Source organism: Bidens hawaiensis, unplaced genomic scaffold (genome assembly GCF_021521415.1).
Source record: "Bidens hawaiensis isolate Kalapana, Puna unplaced genomic scaffold, B.hawaiensis_p1.1 tig00049701_1, whole genome shotgun sequence".
In the NCBI taxonomy this organism is placed as follows: Eukaryota; Viridiplantae; Streptophyta; class Magnoliopsida; order Asterales; family Asteraceae; genus Bidens; species Bidens hawaiensis.
Genome location: NW_027506119.1, coordinates 96,175 through 105,030, shown reverse-complemented (window position 1 = coordinate 105,030; position 8,856 = coordinate 96,175). Strand labels below are relative to the sequence as shown.

Genomic DNA, 8,856 nt, shown 5'->3' with positions numbered 1-8,856 from the left:
TCCTTCGGCTATAAATACCTTGTCAACCTGCATGAGGTATTCATTCACTCACTCTCACTCTCACTCATATATATTCTGATTACGTTTAGTTTGTTTACTTCAGTACTTTCTCCTTTACGAACATTACTGATTCTCACGCCGGAGTGTAAGGCCCCGTTCCCGGTAGCCCTACTTTACTCATAAACACAGTTCTACAAATCAGAGTTCATTAAAACTATCGCAGGAACGTTAACTGAAATCATTTGTTACAAAACATTAAATCTTTTCTTTGATACCAAAACATAAAACATTATATGTAAAACGTCATTTCTTTCGTCTTCATATGCCAGCCGTTCAATCCATGTCACATGCCATCCTCATGCTAGTTCTTTAACCTGCTCACCTGCGTGCATACTAAAAGTCAGCTATGCTGAGTGAGTTCTAGTTAATCGAGCAACTTATCATACAACCACTACATACATCATATACGTGTCCGAAGACACATAACCCACTGTCTAACCCGCTACTGCTTAACCACTTAATTACCCTACAGCTTAGCCACTTAATTACCCCTACAGCTTAACCACTTATGCCACTTGTGCCACTTTATGCCACTTATGCCACTTTATGCCACTTGTGCCACTTTATGCCACTTATGCCACTTTAATAACGAAGGCACGCATAGACTCACTCTACCACGTGCTCACGTTATGCCCCTAACTCTATTACTAGACCCCTATCCACTTCTATCACACTATACTTCTACTTGTCTATAACTCACTTCCTATCAGCTAATGGTGTATTTGTTTCTAGTGGTCCACGACTAACGGATGATTAACTCCGTTAGTTTGATGCTTACGTGGCATGCTTTGTTGTCAAAACCTTGATTATGTGGCATCTTACGTGGCAACCAGGAATAATAATAAGAATAATAATAATAAGAATAATAATAATAATAATAATAAGAATAATAATAATAATAATAATAATATAACATATATAAATAGGTTACATATCCACATCATCCGGCCGTTCACCGTCTTCTCCATCCCCCCACCATTTTCTCCGGCGACACCTTCGCTGCAACCCTCCTAATTCCGACGAGTCATAATCTGTTGTTTACAAAATCCTAATTCCGGCAGATTTAACATGAAAAAAAAGTTTACACTATCATATTTATATCCATTTACCAAAACCCTAAATACCATGTTCACTTTAAATTCTTCCGATTGAATGCCACTGATGTTGCCGACCGTTGAACTCAACGCCACGGTGGTGGTGCTTTCATCTGATCGAAATTGCAGTGGTAGCTCTGAACCTCAATTTGTCTTCGCCGCTATGGTGGTGGCGCTTCGTTCTTTAGTTCCTCCTGGCCCGGATCTGGTGTTGATAAGAGAAGAAAGAAACAGATCCGTAAGTGAAGACCCAGATGCGATTGATTACTCATATCATGTAACTGAAGAAGAAGCTTGCAGATCTGGGTGTGGTTGTGTGTGTGTGTGTTCTGAGTTTGGTTTTAATGGTGGAAACCTGGTGCTACACCTAATTGGGGATCAAGAAGATGAGTGGAGATCTGTTTTTATAAAAACTATTATTATTATTATTATTATTCCTGGTTGTCACGTAAGATGCCACGTAATCAAGGTTTTGACAGCAAAGCATGTCACGTAAGCACCAGACTAACGGAGTTAATCATCCGTTAGTCGTGGACCATTAAAAACAAATACATCATTAGTTGGGACCATCACCAGCCAAATGTTAAGTTGGGACTGTTATTTGCCAATAAGACATAGTTGGGAGTATTTAAAACCAATTCTTCTTCTTCTTCTTCTTCTTCTTCTTCTTCTTCTTCTTCTTCTTCTTCTTCTTCTTCTTCTTCTTCTTCTTCTTCTTCTTCTTAATTTGAGATCTTAGACACATGTGCTTTTATAATCAAAACTAATTTACTCTTTACTCTTAAAGGTATATTTATTTGCTCGTTCTCGTTATGTTCGTTTACCAATTAAACGGTTAGATGATCTTGAGTTATATTATAATTATTACAACTTACATGAGTAAAAAACAAATTATTATTTTTATTTATTTATTAAATATATAAAATGGGTCAAATTTTTGATTTTTTTTTTCATTTACTCATTTTACGTTATCCAAAAGTGATTCACAAACTCAACTTTCTATAATTCTATCTAGGATAGATATATTTTGAATTTAGAAGTTTTTGGGTGTGTTTGGGATTGCTTATTTAAATGAAAAAAGACTTTTGATTAAAAGGACTTATAAACTTATGAAATTTTGAAAAGAAGTTTTTAAAAGAATGTTTGGATTAGCTTATGTGTTGGGGAAAACCAAAATGACCAAAATGGACACTCTTTTTTAAAAGGAGTGTAATTTAGTTTAAGGGTGAGAAGGGTGTAATAGGTAAATCATCTCATTAAGTTAATAAGTTACATATTCCTAACTTTTCAAAACCCCTCTATTTTGCCTTCACCGTAAGTTAAAATCTATAAGGCCTTATGGTTTGCCAAACACCTTATACACCTTATTAACTTTTCAAAAAGTTTATAAGTTATAAGTAGACGAAAATAAGGAATCCCAAACACCCTCTTAATTATGGTTTACTAATTCAAAATTTACTTAGGCTGCCCATGTACCAAAAGAAACCATAAACTAATATGAACAATAAGAGAACTCGAGTTTAGTTAATACACGAGACAATTCATCGCAGAAAACTGAAAGACGAAAAGCCTTTTCGAATATCTATACTATTAGTAAACCACCGTGATCCAAATTTGCCTATGGCTTCCAACTTTCCGTCGACGCCCTCTTATGCAAACTTCATGGTTCTAATCATTGACAGGATCGACTAGACATATGTGTTTATAGGCCTAAAGAGTGTGTCATCCTTGAACATGATCCGCATACGCGTTACACTATCCACAAACTCCCTGCATTATTTATAAATCTTCTTCGGTTAACAATATCATAACCAAAACATCAAACGGATGTTATTTATGAGTACTAAAACTACTATAAAGGTTGGTATTTGTGACTAAAACGACAGTCATAAATACTCAATTTATAGTGGTGTGACATGTAAGGAAGAAAACTATGTAGTACTAATTAGTGGTATTCTTTTTCTTAAAAAAGTAGACTTACTTCCATGCAACATCACCCGCGATTCTCCACTGTTCTTCTCTATCTTTATACCACAACGAATATTCCGAACCACTTTCAAACAGACTTAAACTGTATGAAGATTGTTTTCCTGATAAACCCACAAATTTGTATCACAAGAAAAAAGAAATAAAAAAAATTAAACATGTCACATTTCAAGAACTAGTACCAAGCATACTAACCAAACATGTCTTCTAGTTGAGTAGCAAGACTCAAGTAACTTGAATGATCAAGAACACATATTTTTCGACCAATGAGTACGCCATCCATGTTAACCTTCACGAAATCGCTTTGTTATTTGGTCCTTTGGAACATGTTTCTTTCATCAACAACATTGTCAACCGTGTCTTGACTTTGGTAAGGGTGTAGTTGGTTCCATCCTACCAAATCTTGGTAGTCATCTGAGACTTAACAAGTGATGTTTTATTGGAAGACATTGCAACAACTACAAAGAGACAAATAAAGGAAATAGAAATACGTACCGTGGGGATGTTCGGATTGGCCATAAGTCTGGCTGCAGAACTCGAAGACTAAGGCCCAAGTCGATGATACCACCGGTTTCAATGTTGGTTTGATAGTAGAGTGAATGAAGATCAGCATGGTTGAGAAGGTATGTGGATGTTGAATCTGAAGCCATTGAAAAACAAGCTAGTTATGTTATGATAATTTATCTATGTTTAGATGCTATAAGGCTATGAGCAGGTTGCATATATATACATATATATGTACACACACAAAATGTATACAAAATAGATATGCATATATATATATATAAACGAAAACATAAAAATCCTACGTGTCGCGATATGGTCGCTCCCCCTTTTTTTGGAGTCACCAGATTTGTTTGATTTTTAAATGGAGGTTTCTCATGCATTTGACCCGAATTCACGGGTATGAGTCTTACCAAACCCAGACAGTCCTTAAACGGGTTATAACATCTCATTAAATTAAAAAACTAATCTCACCAAATATTTGATACGAAAATCTTATAAAATAAGGATATGCTTAAAATTAATATTTATTTTTTTTAAAAGATATAATTTATAATTAAGAAACATAAAAAATATTTATATTATTTATAATTAAAAAACCAGTTTTATAGTAATAAAAATAAAATAAACGAGAATTTGGTCTCATCAAACTCATATAGCTTTTAAATCGGGTTATAACAGCTTATTTATTTGTGAAACTCTTTTATAATCAAACCATAAGTATATTATTAACTTTCATACAATAAAAAAAAATAAAAATTCAAAAAATAAATAAAGATTATAAACAAATAATATAAAACAACCCCCGTAATACGGGGGATAAAATCTAGTATATATATAAACGAAACCATAAAAATCCTACGTGTTGCGATGTGGTCGCTCCACCCGTTTCTTGGAGTCACCAGATTTGCTTAATTTTTAAATTGAAGTTTCTCATGTCTTTGACCTGAATTCACGGGTATAGGTCTCATCAAACCCAGATATTTTTTAAACGTGTTATAACATCTCATTAAATTAAAAACTAATATCACCAAATATTTTATATTAAAATCCTATAAGGTAGGGATATACCAAAAATTAATATCTGATTTATATAAATAATATATATATTATTTAAAATTAAAAACCAATTTTATAATAAAAAAATAAACGGGTCTTGGATCTCATCAAACTCATATAGCTTTTAAACCGGGTTATAACATCTCATTTATTTGTGAAACAAATTATCATCAAACCATATGTATATTATTAACTTTCATACAATAAAAAAATAAAAATTCAAAAAATAAATAAATATTAGAAACAAATAATATAAAACAACCCCGTAATACGAGGGATAAAACTAGTATAATATATATATATATATATATATATATATATGGGAAAAGTGAATATGGGACTGTTAAGCACCCAACCTTAGATGCGAAACCATCAAAACGGCGTAGTTTTGATTAAAAATCAATTAAATACTAATTTATATTCCTGTTTTTATGTAGAACAGAATTGCATGCAAGGTTTTTTCTTCTATCCGAATATTGCCTAATTCATCATCTCTACTTATACGAGTTTGGTACGGAGGAATCCATTCTTCATGAATTAATCACATGCCCTCAAACAGTTGAAATTACTTTGATATTATCTAATTCATTAATTATTCTAATGTACGGAACAAAATTATTCATAAAATCACATGTGGAAACAACTAAAATTATATAATATATTGTTCCCCGTTTCATTAACTGTATTTTAAGATCATCTCAGCCGTTTAAACTCTTTAAATTAAGATCTTAGCCGATCAAACTGCTAAAAAAGCTTCTAGAAGGAGGAGTTGAGGGAGGTTCCACACCCTCTCTCCGATTCCCTTATTCTGCGCTACGCCGGTTACCGCTCCCTAAATCATCGCCCCCCTCAACATATAAACCCTAATCGAGTTTCTAAAGGCATGTTGGTTGTTCACAGTTCACGACTCTCTGAAAATGAGCAAATCAACCTTCAAATGCATGTCAACATTCAGATTATCATATGTATGTGTAGCTATCAAATGTCGTGTCCTCTTTGCTTGAAACCAAATCTGGCAATTTGATGTTAGAGGGCGTCGGAGAGGTACGCATAATCGCCTGTACAAGTTTGATTGAATATTACTAACATATTTCTCATGATTTTTAATATCCTACATCTTCTATGCTGCAGGTGCTACGTTTTGGGCAGAACTGTCCCAAAATTTATCCAGAACATATTCATCCATAGTATATAAACTTGGTTGGGTTAAAGGTATGCTTGTGTAGTTGTGGTTATTTTTCTTTTCTGTGTGTTCTGTGTTATGATAGTTGGTTAAATAATTGTATAATATACGTATGCAAGGTATCACTGTTGATATAATGGTGGAGATGCTCTTATTCAAGTCGATAAAATTCGAGTACGTGCTGAAATTAACAACTTACCACCTGACACCTGACCCATTTTGGTTATAAGACGGGCCTGCTCATCATAATGTAACCATAGTTGCAATTAGTTCAAGGTAAACTCTAATTTTTCATTTGTTTTTCAAAGTCATACTCTTAATGAATGAAATCATTCAGATAATTGGTTTTCCATGGTTATATGATTATCTTTTTAGCTTTTAAATAGTTCACTTTTGTATTGTTTACGCAGATTACAGAAACAAAAAAAATGAAGGCTTTCTAAGTGATTCTATATCTTGATCTACATGCTTGGCAAACAGATTGATGGCATTGGCCATTTTTATTGATTTATATTTTTCAATTAACTCAATGGCTTTGGTATATTTGTGTGATTTGTTTATGTAAAATTTCTATGCGCATTACTATGGTTGTATAAAATATATGGTATGACTAATTTGAAATGGAATGAATGTGTTGATGTGGTGTTGAGCTGATTCAAATCATGGTTTAATGCTATTGGGCTGTTTCAATTATGGTCGTTGGCATGGTACGGTGTTTGGCTGATAATATATTTATGGACTTTATGCTGAGACAGTTGATCATCAATCATGAGGAGGTAGTTATGAGTTACTCTAAATTCTTATTATCATTTTCTTATAATCTGATTTTAAGTTTGACTGTAATCATCAATAACTATCAATTACTTAAGAGATACTGTTTGTGATGCATACTTTTATGAAACACACACAGACATATAATTGTTAACTTCTGCCCAAAACTTTGCAGATCACGTGCGACCAAAAAGCAGCCTAAAGATTCCCCTAAGGTGAAGTGTCATTAGAGATTTAGAGGATAATGAGAATGAGGAGATTCATTGGGTCGAATCAGTCTATGAGAAGATTCAAACTCATATTAAGAAAGATGTTTTTGGACAAAAGGTTGGGTTGGTGTAAATAAGAACGAAGGGTATTATGAGAATTACAAAAAATTCAACTTTGTTTTTGGTTGACATTTTTTGTGTCAAAATTCTCTTTTTATGGGTTCGATTTTTTATAGAGGTTTGAATGTTGCAGTTGGACTCATAATTCATAAAGCAATATTGACCGGGAACAGGAATAATGTTGTTAGAAAGGAGCATGGGCAATTTACTCTTTAATTATTTAAGATCTTTTGTTGCAGGATGAACAAACAACCTTCATCACAAGCACTTATCCTTCTTCTTGAAGTGCTCTTTAGTCCTTCTGATAAGTTGAGGTATACTTCTGATATGTTTAATTTGATAATTAGTTTATGGTGATTCTGATTGTCATCTGCAGTTGTGTTGTATCTATATTTCTTTTCATAGCTAACAGACTAATTTTACTTCACTTTTATTATGGAGTAGGAGTAGTTGCAGTGGTGCTTGCTGATGTTGGGTGTACACTAGATTATGGCTCCAATAGAGGAAATTAATTTCTTTTTTACGTTTGTTGTTTTCCCTAAGATCACCAGATGCCTCAAATAAATGTGGTAGTTTTTGACTTTTTGTATACTTATTTTATAATAAAATCATGTATTCACACATTGTGGATCTTTTGATAGACAAATATTTGTTTCTTTAAAATGCAAAGAAAAACTAATTATCTTATTATTATGACATTAAAGCACCCGTCCACCGGACGGGTATAAAACTAGTTACTTTTGATATTAATTCTTAATATTCTAATTACTGAACGATTATTGTGTGTTAGCAAATAATTGAAAAAATTAATTGGATATCAATAACAAACTGTGACTGTTAAGAAATTGATGATTTGTAACCTAAGAAATTAATTGGATATCAATAACAGATTTAATTGAAGGCCGATTGTGATTGCAAATTGAAGATGAACCGCTGTACATTGTTACTTATGATCAATGAGTGGAGAAGGAATGGGAACAAAAAAGAATAAAATAAATTTTTTAATCAAAACTACGTCGTTTTGATGGTTTCGCATCTAAGGTTGGGTGCTTAACAGCTCCATATTCACTTTCCCCTATATATATATGTGTGTGTGTGTGTGTGTGTGAGTGTGTGTACGATGTGTTTGTTTTCACTTTTTTTTTTCTTTTTTTGTTTTTTTAGATTAGCACAATATATAAGGTTTGATAAATATTTTAAAAAAAAAGAGTAAATAGGTTAGGTTTTTAAGACTATGGTAAATGGAAAAACGAAGACATCGGGATGAATAATGGGATAGGTATTCAAATATGTGTTGGGTGTTTACATTTATTACTTTTTAAATAAAACATTGTTGTTAGTGTTTAGGGTCCAATGACAACGGCCATTCACGCATCCGTACATTCGCCTCCAGCCTCACTTTGGCGATCGACGACCTTCATCGGGCAGTGGTTCCTCATGGAGTCACGGCGTCAATGTGAATATTCAGGTTTGATCGGACTTTCAGGTGTTTTATATAAATGTTTGTTTAGTATTTGGTACTTTGTGTTAAAACTAAACTTGTTGAATGATTAAATCCCAGATTTGAATATACTTGTTTAGTTATTTAGTTGTTTGATCACTTGATTTAGTTTTGTTAAAACTTGATATGTAGTTATTGAAAATAAAGTTTTGAGTCATCATCTTCAAATAATACCCCGTGAAAATTATATTAAAATGAAAGACCTTTCACATAATCCCTTTGAACCTTATAACCATAATTAAAGAGATTAAATTACAGGGTCAAGTTATTTTATAAAGGGTAACAAAAATGAGAAGTGTGAGAAGCCATAAATAATTGACATGTGTCAGGTGGTGACCAAAAGAAAAAGGGTATAGAGGTAATTGTACA

General features: G+C 32.8%; 1 long non-coding RNA gene and 1 pseudogene across 1 annotated transcript; one reads left to right on the top strand and one right to left on the bottom strand.

Moving 5' to 3' along the window:
• Nucleotides 1-2,724: 2,724 nt before the first annotated feature.
• LOC143616771 (auxin-responsive protein IAA32-like) lies at nt 2,725-3,790 on the bottom strand (annotated as a pseudogene).
• Nucleotides 3,791-6,199: 2,409 nt separating this feature from the next.
• On the top strand, nt 6,200-7,569 carry LOC143616770 (uncharacterized). Its single transcript, XR_013150718.1, has 3 exons — nt 6,200-6,662; nt 6,833-7,300; nt 7,431-7,569. It is a non-coding gene; the product is annotated as an uncharacterized LOC143616770 (long non-coding RNA).
• Nucleotides 7,570-8,856: the final 1,287 nt, after the last annotated feature.